Here is a 13,424-nt window from a genome sequence, read left to right as displayed (position 1 = left end):
TAATGACTTCACACAGGGGTTAGGGCTCTGTGCTGGAGTGCCTGCCCAGCATGTATGAGAACATGGGGTCCAAAACCATTATGACACAATAATAATTAAATAAAAGAATATAAAGCAATGAAAATGATATTTTATCATACTACTCTAAAATATTAAATTTTAGGTAAAGTAGGCCTATCCCCACCTGCAGTTTTGCTTTCCACAATTTTAGTTACTTGCAGTCGACTATGGACCAAAAAATATAAAATGGAAAACTCCAGAAATAACAAATCTATAACTTTAAAATGCATATAATTCTGAATAACATGATAAAATCTATTATGCCTTCCCTCTCCATTCCACCAGGATGTGAATCATCCTTTTACCCAGTGTATCCACATGGTATATGATACTCACTCATTAAGTCACTTAGGAGTTTGGTTGACTGTTATTGCAGTGCTTTTATTCAAATAATATTCTTTTTACTTAATAATGACCCCAAAATGCCAGACTTCTTACTCTATTTTTAGATAGACTATATTAATAAAATGTTATTAAAATATATTTTATAATAGTTCTTTTTCATTATTATTACTATAAATTCTTACCATGCTTAATTTATAAATTAAACTTTCTTTATATATACATACACACATGCACATATATATGTATATAGATATATGTGTTCCATACTATATCATATATATAGGTTTGATAATATCCACAGTTTCAGGCATCTACTGAGGAATCACAGAATGGATCTTTCATGGATAAGAGGGTGCCAGAGATTATTGTGGAAGGCAAAAATAATGGCCCCGCTTAAGGATGTCCACATCCTAATCCACAGAGCTTGCCAATTTACATGTCAAGATGGAATCCAGGGGCTCACACATGCATATCCAAATTACCAGAATCACTACTCTGACATTTGGGGGCCATTATTATTAAGTAAAATAAGGTTTATCGAGTAAAATAAGGTTGACTGCAATAACAGAAGTCAACCAGGTAACTGAGATGACTGCAAACTGACTAATGAGTGAGTATCATATACAATGTGGATACAGTGGAGATAAACTAAGACAAAAAACTAAAATGAGATTATTCTTATGCTATAGATAGACGTTTTACATCCCCTCAAAATCTTTTGTTGAAATCATAATTCCCATGATGATGGTATTGGGAGCTGGCCTTTCGGGAGGCACTACCTTCATGATTGGGATTAGTGCCTTTATTTAAACCAGAGATCTTATTTACTCCTTTCACCAGGTAAAGAGGCAACAAAAAGGAAATATCAATGAAAAACAGGATTTTATCAGACTCCAAAATTGCCAGCACTTTGTTTTTATGTTTCCAAGACTCCAAAACTGTGAGAAATAAATTTCTGCGATAATGAGCTACCAAGTCTAAGCAGCCAGAACAGACCTAGACAATCAGATTATCTAACTGGACACAATGTAACCATAAGAGTCCTGAAAATTAGAAGAGCAGAAGAAAAGAGCTAGAGAGAGAGAGAAATGACCACAGAAAGATCTAAGAGATTCAAGGTAGCTGATGTTGGAGATGGAAGGACCATGAGTGAAGAAATGTAAGTGGAAGCCTCTAGAATCCACAAAAGGAAAGATATGGATTTTCTCAAAGCAATGAATGAATTAATACATGAATAAGGCCACCCTGCAGGAACCTAGATTTTAGCCCAGTGAGATTCATACTAGACACTGACTTATAGAGCTATAATAAATTCATGAAGTTTTAAGCCATTACATTTGTGGTAATTTGTCAAGAGCATCAATAGGCTAATGCTTATATATAAACAGATACTTACCTTCAGAATTTATGCACAATGCTAGTCAAAACTGGGGAAGACAAATTAATTTACAATAAGTTGGTTAAGCTAATTTCCCAATTTTGAGAGGAATATTCAAGAAATGCTAGGGTAGAACCAGCACCTTTTCTTGTTGGAGCACAGATTGCAAGCCCATGACATTTCTGCCCACCTGCTCTCCCTGACCGCCTTATAAGGAGGATTCATGATCCTCTCAAGCCTCATCCAAGGATCAGAGATCCATATTCAGAATTCAATGCTGATCTGTCCCAAGATTTTTAATTTATCGAGGACCTTGTTTCTGCTTCCCATCCCCAACCCTCTCATTCTGGTTAAAAAAGAATGGGTATTATCAAAACATTATTAGGGTAGATTTTCATATACAACTTAGGCAAACTAATCACCAGCTGGTTTTCTTATTCTAAGTCATAAATCTTCAGGCTGCAATGTCTCTGCCAAGCAAGAGGATATTCTTTTCCAATTCATTAACACAAATTCTATATTTAAAATAAATACTTCTTAAGCTGATTTAAATAACAAATTAACCAATGGATCAGCCATGGCCCCAACTGACATTTTAATTAAATGTGAGGATAAATTGCATAACCTAGCGCTACTCTAAAATGCCCTTTAGTTACTGTTTTCTCCCATATTATGGTTGTTCTGAGGCTTCTGTGACTGACCTGAATATAGTTTTCCATCTTTAAATATGAGAATAATATTTTAAAAATTATTTGTTTTCCTAAAGTTATATTCTGCTTGCATAATCCTTCCACACATAACCTCACTAAATATCAGCTACGTGGGTTCATCCACACAAAACACACGTATGTATGTATGTATATACATATATGCCTAACAATTACAGGATAGGATTGTAAAGACAAAAGGACATCTTTTGAAGAACAGAGTGCATATAATGTTGTATGTCTATGTATGTGTTTAAATATATATTAGTGTATCAATGCTGTAACAAATAGTCACAAACTTGGCGGCTTAAACATACTCTTATGATTACTGTATTTGCTCTTTACTCTGTAAGATAAAGCGGAAAAATAAAGAATGGCAGCAGCTGAATCCCTGGAACAGAGAAAAGATGTAGGGTGCAGAAAACGTTCTATAACTGTGAAGAGAACATAAAAAGAAAGGAACTTCATGAAGTACATACATGGTATGACAGTACTTTTTCTAAGATCCATGGCTTATATTTATGAGATAAAGAGAACGAAATAGCAGATGAGGTAATCAAGTCATAGTCCTTTTTTTTTTTTACAGTTTTATGAAAATTCTACATTTTCTTCAAGTTTAGATGCTTTCATATGTCAAAATGGGGGAAATGTTGAAAGGAAGCATCAAATCTAAAACCACACACACACACACACAAGGACCTATGTTTCTGAGAAGGTATTTTCAGGAATTGTGATGAAACATGTTCCTCGAACACACATGCACATCTGCATTCACAAGGCAAAGAGTGTGAGCACACAACAGAGTCTCTAAGACTCCTTCCTAAAAATATTAACTTTCTGATATGTAGGTGCTCAGTTCTCACGTGGAATATCCCACAAATGCCCATGTATTAAACATTTGGTTGCCTGACTATGGTGCTATTAGAAGGTGCTATTAGAACCTTGAGGAGGTGGGCCAGAAAGGAAACTGAGATCATGAATACTATTAATATTTGGGCCCTTCTGCTTCCTCTCTCTCTTTGCTTTCCAGTAATCAGGAGGAGAGCAGCTCTGCAGCCATGATGTACCAAGCTACCAAACACCCAAAGCAACAAGGCCAAGTGACCGAACTAAAATCTCTGAAATCATGAGTCAAAATAAAACTTTCCTCTTCATAAGTTGGTTATCTAGGTATTTGGCACAGTGATGGAAAACTGACTAACACACCTTGCAACAAATTGATAAATAATAATAAATTGCTAATTTACAAATCAATATAAATGATTTGAGTAAATATAAAATAATACAGTGATTGAAAAAGTAGTTGTTTTCCCGCATTTAAAATATAGCCCCTATAGGCTGGGTTGTAGCTCAGTGGTAAAATATAGCCCTTACAGAGATGGCTACTTGTCTATTCCATAGAAAAGCCGGAGGAGGTTAAAACATCAAAGGCAGATTTAGCAACACTTTGTTGCCTTTTGTGTAGTTTTCAGTCCTTCACCACTGGGACTGACAGGATGATTCTGAGACACAAAGCACATCTCCAGCAGGTCCAGTTGCCAAACAGAACTGAGAGTGCAAAGCCATTGCTGACATTAAAACCAATGAAGAAATAAATAAGCAAACATAGTCTCAAGAAGTAAACAAGAGATCCATATCAAGTGCAGCAAGACAAGAAGAAAGGATTTTATCTGTCAGGTTTTCATGCTGACACAATAATCCACAATATGAGTCTTTTTGTGACATGCACTGACAGAAAAAAGGACCAAAGTACTTGGATGGAATAGAAGCTGAAAACAAAAAGAAACCTTGTTTGTTCTCCATCATATAATCTCTATTGAAACAAATATTTTTAAAAACTTATTTTCTCTATATAACAACATACTTCTTTTCACCATTTGGAAATGAGCTTCCTGGCTTTGATGTAAATTATACTTTCTTAACACAGTCACAGCTACACTACCAATTACAATTTTTCAATGCAACCGTTTCTTCATTTGGTAGACAAGATAATGTACCTGGACATACCAGGCAGATAACCACACAAAGGCAAGGGTACAAGGCAAGATCTCAGAGTCAAATAAACCATGTAATCATCGAGGATAAAAAGTGAGAAAGGAAAATTTGAGTGGGGAAATCACTGGAACAGAAAGAGTAAATCTGTGAAACTGTTCTTAAGAAACCTAAGGTTTTGTCAGGTTTTAAAAGATGTAGAGAGCTTTGTGCACAATGATCCAGTTCGTCATGGTTTGGGTCCCATTGCAAAAGCCACCTCTAGTGAAGTCTATAGCTCCATTTGTCCTTGTGTCACATATCAAGGGTGTGGAGATAGCCCACTGTCAGCACTAAACACCCACCAAGAAAACCGTTCTAGAAGAGTGCCAGGGTACTGTCCAGGGATCCTTTATTACCTCAAGGTCATGTCTATGCCTGATTATATGGTGCAGAAATTATCTAAAACATCATTTCTTCAGGCAAAGGAATTGTCAGTCACTATTAAGTATAAAATATCTTTTAGATACATGTTTAGATTTCTTTTAAAAATGTAAGTGCTTTGAGGTTGAGGTTGGGGATGTAGCTCAGTGGAAGAGTGTCCTGGGCCAAATGTTTATTATATTTAAAGATATCTGGAAATACTGATGCCAGACAGAAAGTGCAAAGGTGTTTTGACCATGAGTTTTGGAAATGCCACAAATAAGTCAATAAAGAGGTTCTGACGTATATACATTGAGTGTTCATACATTTTTGGTAATACTTGCTCAACTTGACTGAAGATTGGAGCTGTGGCTATGCCTTAAGCATATCATTACTGTACATCATTGAGCCTCGATTTTCAAATGATATAAACAGAGAAGGTGAACTGGGAAATTTCCTAAGGGATCATGAACATTAAGCAAAGTAATGAAAATCTTTTCCAAATGTCCCTTAAACCAGAGAATATACTGATGGCCTCAACGAGGAAAAGCCATGCACATGTCTAAATTTTCATGTGCTCAATGGGAGGAAAGGACTCCTGGGTAAAGTGAGCATATTTGACACAGTATATTGAAAAGACAATAATGTTACTTTGGAGTGTTCGAATGTAAAGACCACAGATGAAACGTTGCAGTCTACTGAAGCAAGTGATCACTTATATTTATTAGTGTGTGTTAAAGCCCAATATCACTTATGTTCTGATGTGGAGAAAATATATCCTCTTCATTTTTTACTGATGAAACATTTGAAAAGGCAAGTTTAAAAATAATTTTACAATCTAAATCACCATATATTGACTGCTGCTTATTTAAATGGAAATCTGAATAATAAAAAATATACATACTTGTGATATCAAACATCAGTGAAAAAAGGTTTTATTTGTGGTATTTAAATGTAGCGCTCTGGAACAAACAACTATGTTCACAGGCAGCGCGTCTGCGGCTCAACTGCCATCACTTGACAGGCTGTCTTATGTGCCAAATTGCTCATTAGGTTTAGCAATTTTCACCTGCGCCTCCAGTTTATATTTCAGCAGGGAATAAACATCAGTCCGCTTTTACTATCTTCTGCAGTGAGCCTCCAACACCCTCACACCAGCATGGCATCCCTGCACCGCAATCCTCCAACTGCACTCACCTTGTGTTCATGCCATTATTTTTAATATGTCAATTCAGCTTCCAGCTTTAAAAGCAAGCTTAAATAAAGCAGAAATGCAAGACAGAATATGCAAAGGAAGATCTATAGTACAGTACTAAATTGGCTGACCAAGGATTTACTTAAATTTTTACTCAAAAAAAAAGGAACGTGTAAATCATATGAATTAATTTTTTTAAGTGCTCATTTCAGAGACTATTGTAAGTAGAACACAGGTGACAAGAGAGCAGAGGATTCCTCTTCCAACTGGATCTGACCCATACAACCTTTGTTACAGGTCTGAAAGGAGAGTCCTCCAATTTATAAATAAACAATAGAAGTAGCATGGCAACCAGAACAAAGAGGAAGCTGAGAGTACTACTCAGCTGCCTGCCCCCTCTACGTTCCCAGATCCCTGCCAATGAGCACTGTGACATTCAGAGGCAGATCAATACAAAAAAGAGATACTTGGTGGGCAAAAAGCACCAAAGATATAAAACAAAATGTCTGCAACCCCATAAAACAACTTCTGATAGAATACTGTTTTCCATTTTGCAGAAGTAAAATATTCACCATCAACCCTGCAATTAGCTAGAAAATTACAATAATTACAGCAATTTTATATCCCATCTCCAATCCAATTAATAGATATATGACCTTGTCAACATGTAATAATCAGATTGCATCTATAACAAAACTGGATGGGTTTTATATGCTGAATAGAACTTGCACAGTAAGAAGGTAATTATTTGAAATACTGAGAATACCATTTGTATGCCATGCTCTACTTCACAACTTAAAAGGAAATACAATAGGAACATTATTTCTATTTTCAATATATATTTAAATGAGAACTAAAAGTTAATATTCTAATACCAGCTAATGTTGAAGGAACAGAACTACAAACCAAAGATCTCAGATCTTCTTGAAAGATGAAATCAATCCATATGTTCTTGAGCAGGAAAAAAAAAAAAGAAATTATAAGACCAAAAAGTAAAAGAGATGTGAATTTATGATACAATACCATTATAACAATCATTGGGGTGGCTTTAAATTCTAAAAGATAGAAAGTAAGAAAAACCTTACAAATTAGAAATGTTTTGCAAGTGATGGATAAAAATTAATTTTAAAATTAATAAAGCTTATAAATGACTAAAATCTTAAAACACTTAAATGGTAACAAAATGAAATATAATAAATCAAATACATAGTCCAAAAAATTTTAGCAGTACTATTTCCAGAAATTTTGCCCTCAATAGGGCATACGACATTTCCAAACAAACTTGAATCTTCCACTTGATCTTCTGGAGCTGATATTAAAACACCAGAATTCTAAGATGAAAAAGAATCCTTCCAGAAGACTAAAATCAGGCCACCTATCCCCCCAAAATCTGACCTTTTGGTAAAGCCATGGAGAATTTAAAAAAAAAGAAAGAAAGAAAGAAAGAAAGAAAGAAAGAAAGAAAGAAAGAAAGAAAGAAAGAAAGAAAGAAAGAAAGAAAGAGAATCTTAAAGTGGGTCAGACTCAGATTTACACACAAACTCTGTACTCTTGATACATTAGGTCTCCCCAGCCCATCTGGTTTAATATTGAAAATACAAACATACCACAAGTGGCTAAAAATTGCACCACTCCTAATCAAGTGTCTTCTGACCTGAAGAAAAATAGGTATAAGCCTATTTTTTCCTATAAATTCATATTTCCAAGGGCAACATGTCCACTCTGCATGTGCCCAAAGCCCACAATATTTTTTAAGTGCACATAGCAAAGTTTTAATTCCTTCTAAAATCAGAAGAAAAAAAATGAACTTTTAAAAACAAAGTTTTCATTTTTTTCTCACCTCAAAAGAAAACAATAATTTGAGTGAGAGCCTATAATAATTTGTTAAATTTGGTACATAAAAAAGAAATAATGAAATAAAGTCATACTGAACAGGATTTTATTACTGGTATTATTATGGTGGGAGACACCCATGAGAGCCAAAGTGCCCAGTCTAGACCAAGAAAGTCATATGGTGTCCTGGGAAGGTCTTACCCTACTTTATAAAATGGGTGGGAGGGAATCTTATAATTATAAAAACAAAATAGGCATCACCTCTCCCAAATGGTGCAACTGATGAAGAGTAAAACCATAAAAACTAACAGAATGATGAACAAAGCATATTTTGATATAACAGCCTTGAAGCAGAAAGTGAGTATGATAACAAGTCTTCTGACACTTAACTTTAATCATTCATTCCTTTCAATAAAAATAAAGGACATCATAAGCCAGGTCGTTTGTCCATTAATACATCAACAATAATAATTTTCTGATGAAGGATTCCCAGTTGTCATTTAACATTTAACATAAAGAGAATTAGAAGAATTGGGTAATACTGCTAATAACACTCCATTTAATACCTAATTTTTGACCCTGCTCCCAGCTTAAGAAGCATAAGGGAAAGCCAGATATGGCTAACCACAGTGCCCCTTTTCTGGTTTGCTCACCTACAGCTAACTCACACCAACAGTTTCCAATCGTGGAACCCTGTGCTTTTTTCCCCATCCCTGGGATCTGGCTTCCTTACTTTAGCAAGCTCTCAGTACAAAGCCTTTACATGGCCTCATGTGGAAGGTCTTCATTTATTTACACATTTAAAAAGCAAAACTTATTGCATATTCGTATGCTGATATTTGATCATATACTAATAATTATGCTCACATATCACATTTAATTTTATATAAAATTTGAGCTAAATTTTAATTATTTTTTCAAAGGAATATGAACAGATCATCAATAAAAGATATTCAAGCCTGAGGATATACTGGGTTAAAGTTTGGGATTATAGAAAAAGGGAGAAAAAAACTTTGAAGAGTAAAAGCAATAACTAAATTTTCAAAATATTAAAGAAGTGCCATATATAAGTGTGCATCCTTAAAAAATATCTATATAAAGATGATTTTAAACACATTCAAAAGTAGACAGAAGAGTATACTAATTCAATGAAACCCACTCATTCCATACCTAGGCTGTTATGAAGAAAATTCCAGATACATTGTTTCAACCATAAAGAGCTCAATATATTTACTGATAGTTCTTTAAAAATATAATTCCATCAACATTATTATACTCAAAGAAATAATAAATCCTTAATAATAAATGCCAAATTAGCATTCAACTAATTAGCACATAAGTGCCAATTTTTTTTGTTTCATTTTAATCAGAATTTAAATAAGACACACACATTATGATTATATGTGATGTCTCTTTAAGGTCCCTATAAATTTATAAGTTCCCTCTCTATGTCCTCTCCCCTTCACCACTGATTTATTCAAGAACCTGGGTCATTTGTTTCAAATGGTTTCCCACAGTCTGGATGTGGCTGGCTACATCCCCGTGGTGTTAACATGTTTTCAGGATTCTGTATTTCCTGTAAATTGGCAGTTGTGTCTGGCTGTTTGATCAGATTCATGATTAATTTCTTTGTCAGGACTACTACATAGGAGGCATTGTGTTCTTCCATCAGGAGGCATGCAAGGCTTGGTTGTCTTTCCATCTAGGTGGTTTTGTTTTGTTTTGTTTTAATTGTAGCAGCGATTGATGGGTCTTAGTCCACTTTGTGCTACCACAGCAATACCTGAGACTTGTTAGTTTATAAAGGACAGAAATTTTCCTCTTGGGTCTAGAGGCTGGGAATTCCAAGATCTAGATGACAGCTTCTGATGTGGGTCTTCTTACCATATCCTCACACGATAGAAGGCAGAAGAGCAAGAGAAGACAGAGGTCATATCTTCACTTGGCAGAGTGAAAAAGACAGATCTTACCTCTGAGTCCTTTTTATACTGACAATAAACCATTCATGAGTTCAGATTCCTTATAATTTAAAGACTTCCCATTAGATCCCACATGCTAACACTGTTGCATTGGTGATAAGTTTCTAATATTGGAAACGCACATTCAAACCCCATCAACAATCAATACCTAGAATCATGATTTCATGAAGCAGTTGCAAAAGAGTAATATTTAAATTTTATCATTACTTCTTCATTTATTACCTGGAACACTCATATAAAAATAAATTCCTTCTTAGATACTATTTGGTTATTCAGTGATATCATTCACATTGGAAATGCAGAATAGATAACTGATTCTTTTATCTGTTTTCTTAAAAATTTGATTCACTAGCACGCTTTACCTGGCTTGGTTGCATATTTATCAACATTATAAACGGGTGAATTTATTTCTATTACTATCCTTACTGGTGTTCTAATTGTCCCATCTTTGGCCAGCAGACACTTAAAGTAGGCTCCTAGGTCCTCTGAGACAACCCCAGTAATATTCCATATCTTCCTTATTTTCTGATATGATGGGATTATCTCATATCATCTTACACCTTTTCTGTCCAGAACTAAATTCAGCCATTTCTCCAAAGAGCTCTGATCTCTGCAAATGGCAAATGCTATTTCCAGAGCTCTGAAAGAAAATGAAAAAGGCTTAGGTACTGGGCTGATCTTCAATTCTAGAATGTTTTAGTGAACACATGCCAAAATGGTCCTTCCTTCCACCTTCCTTGTTTTTAGAAATAAAACATAGCATGAATTCATTACAATATGCTCTATGGAAACTGAGGACTACTGGATTTTTGTTCATTCTCCTCTTTCATCTATACTTTTTTTCTTATATACTAAGGATCCTGTGTCCACATTATTATCAAAAATGACAGAATTAGAATACAAGTTAAGAATCCCTAACCTGAAAATCCAAAATGCTCCAAAATTTGAAATTTTTTCAATGCCAACATGATGCCAGAAGGGTACAATTTCATACTTGACCTCATGTGATGGGCCCCAGTCAAAATAAAGGTGTACTCAATTCACAATTGCTAAATTGTGGATCCAACCTTAGTAGATGAATGGAATACTGCTCGCCATTAAAAGAGAATAAAATCATGGCATTTACAGGTAAGTGGATGGAGTTGGAGAATATAATGCTAAGTGAAGTAAACCAATCCCCAAAAATCAAATGCAGAATATAAGGATGGCGATAGGGGTTGGGAGTATGGGGAGTATGGGATAGGGCAAAGGGGAGGGAGGGGAAGGTTAAGGATAGGAGTAAGAAAGATGGTGGAATGAGACAGACATCATTACCCTAAGTACATATATGAAAAAACAAAGGGTGTGACTCTACATTGTGTTCAACCAGAGACATGTGCTCTTTTTGTGTAATATGAATTGAATTGCATTCTGTCATATATAATTAATTAGAATAAATTTTAAAAAGGTGCACTAAAAATATTGTATAAAATTTCCTTCAGGCTATGTACAAAAGGTGTATATGCAACATAAAAAAAATTCATGTTTGGAATTGGGTCACATCATAAAGATATGTACATGCAAATATTCCAAAATACAAAAAAAAAAAATTCAACATGCAAAACACTTGTGATCTCAAGCATTTCAGATAAGAAATACTCAATTTATACTAAAACCCTTATTTATTTTATCCCATAATATCCATCTATCGATCAAATTAATAATGCCTACATAATCAACAACAACCAGTTTTAGGGTTCCTGTTTGTTCAGAAGTTCTTCACCACCACCCCTTCGTATACATCTTTCTTTAGTTATACAAATTACTGTATTATGAAGTGATTAAAAATAGTTACTCCTGGTATGCTTGGGTCACCAACTGGATACATATTTATGTTGGGATGTTTCACATTTGATTCTCATTTTAAGAATCATTCCTTATATAATATTATTATGAATAATCACTAATATTAATCATTGACTTGTTTTAAAACTTAATGTGATCAATTTATAACTGTTTAAGATATACTGTGGTTTCAAAATCAGAAGTATAAAATAAGGTAGTGTAAGTCTAGCCTGCATTTCATCTCTTCCATCCTATTCTCTCCTTTGCCCAACGGTATGCATTTATTACTCAACTCTACTGTATCCTAAGTACCCTTAGGGATTAAACCCAGGAGTGCTTAACCACTGATTTACATCTCCAGCCCCTTTTGATTTTATGGTGAGAAAGATCTTGAATAGCTGCACAAGCTCCTCTTGAACTCAGGATCCTCCTGCATTAGCCTCCAGAGTAGTTTGACTTTCAGGGTGCACAACTGTTCCTGGCCATAATATAGTTTTTATATCAACAGTCTTTTCTATGTGGCTTGTTTTATTTACTCTCTCATTTGCTAAAATACAATTTTTTTGCATTTAGGAAATTTATATTTTTGTTATGATAATCACATATGTACTAATATTTCTGTATGACACTACCATAGGCTATTTTTTAAAAATTTTCCATTAGTTATTCACTAACAGCAGTACTGGCATTGGCTAAAAATCACATCATTGTCCTACACTTATAGAGCACTTTACAGAGTAGTGTTCAATATACTGGATTCAATAGGTTTTCAATAAAATTTCAGGTAACTGCAATTTCGGTTATTAAGATGATTCATTTAATTCAAGGTTTCTAAGCTGCAGCTATACTGACATTTGGGTTGGGCGGTTTTTTGCATGATGACTGTTCTGTGTTTGTAGGATGTTTAGCGCACTCTGGTCCTCTACTAGCTGTCAGTAGCATCCCCTCCTCAACCAACTGTGAAGACGAAAAAATCTCTCTGAATACTGTCCAATATTCCTTGGAGTTTCAAAAGCTGCTGCCAGTTGAGAACCACTGATTTAACTGAACCAGAATTCTTGTTTTAAAAAAAAAAAAAAAAAAACTCAATTCCAAATTAATAGCAACTTCAAAGAAAACAGAGATAATAATCATGTTTATTAAACCCAAACTTAATATTCACTATTTTATGGAGGAAGAATTATACTCTACATACCCTCTGCAGCATCCAGTGATTCTTTGTGAAACAAAGGGATGACTGAATTCGCTCACTGGATGATACAGAATAGTTATCACTCATTCTTCGAGGCAAAAAAAAAAAAAAAGCCTTTATTAATCATGCCCCCAAGTTACAGTTGATTTTTCCTCAATCAAACAGATTTTTACTATTGTTGGCTTCTTTATTTTCAAATCCGTAAATAAGAAAGCCTACATATTTCCTTGATGGAAAGCACTAAGCTTCATTAACTCAACTCTGGCCACTTTCAACATAACACAGTGCCTGGCAAGCACAGACAAAAGCATGCTTCCTGTTTGAATCTGAATATATGGTATGAGAAATCATCTTAATAAACAGATGACATGTGTCACGGGTAACTTTTACATAGTCATGAGTCTTGTACATGGTACATGCTTAACATATACATACCCAGTGCCAGCCAAGGCCTAACAACAGCAAAACCTAAACAACTTTAGCATTAAAAAAAAAAAAAAAAAAAAAAAAAAAAAAA

General features: G+C 34.6%; 1 protein-coding gene across 26 annotated transcripts in view; it reads right to left on the bottom strand.

Annotated features, from left to right (window-relative positions):
* Pard3 (par-3 family cell polarity regulator) overlaps positions 1-13,424 on the bottom strand; it is a 626,126-nt gene that overhangs the window by 384,141 nt on the left and 228,561 nt on the right. Inside the window, exon 1 of one of the 26 annotated variants that reach the window (XM_048809094.1) lies at positions 12,911-12,995. The exons of the other annotated variants lie outside the window; for them this stretch is intronic. The gene's annotated coding sequence lies outside the window, so the exon portion shown is untranslated. Of the gene's footprint in view, positions 1-12,910; positions 12,996-13,424 lie in introns of those variants that run through there. 26 annotated transcript variants of the gene reach the window in all.

Source organism: Marmota marmota, unplaced genomic scaffold (genome assembly GCF_001458135.2).
Source record: "Marmota marmota marmota unplaced genomic scaffold, marMar, whole genome shotgun sequence".
Classification (NCBI taxonomy): domain Eukaryota; kingdom Metazoa; phylum Chordata; class Mammalia; order Rodentia; family Sciuridae; genus Marmota; species Marmota marmota.
This window is presented reverse-complemented; position numbering and strand designations above follow the sequence as displayed.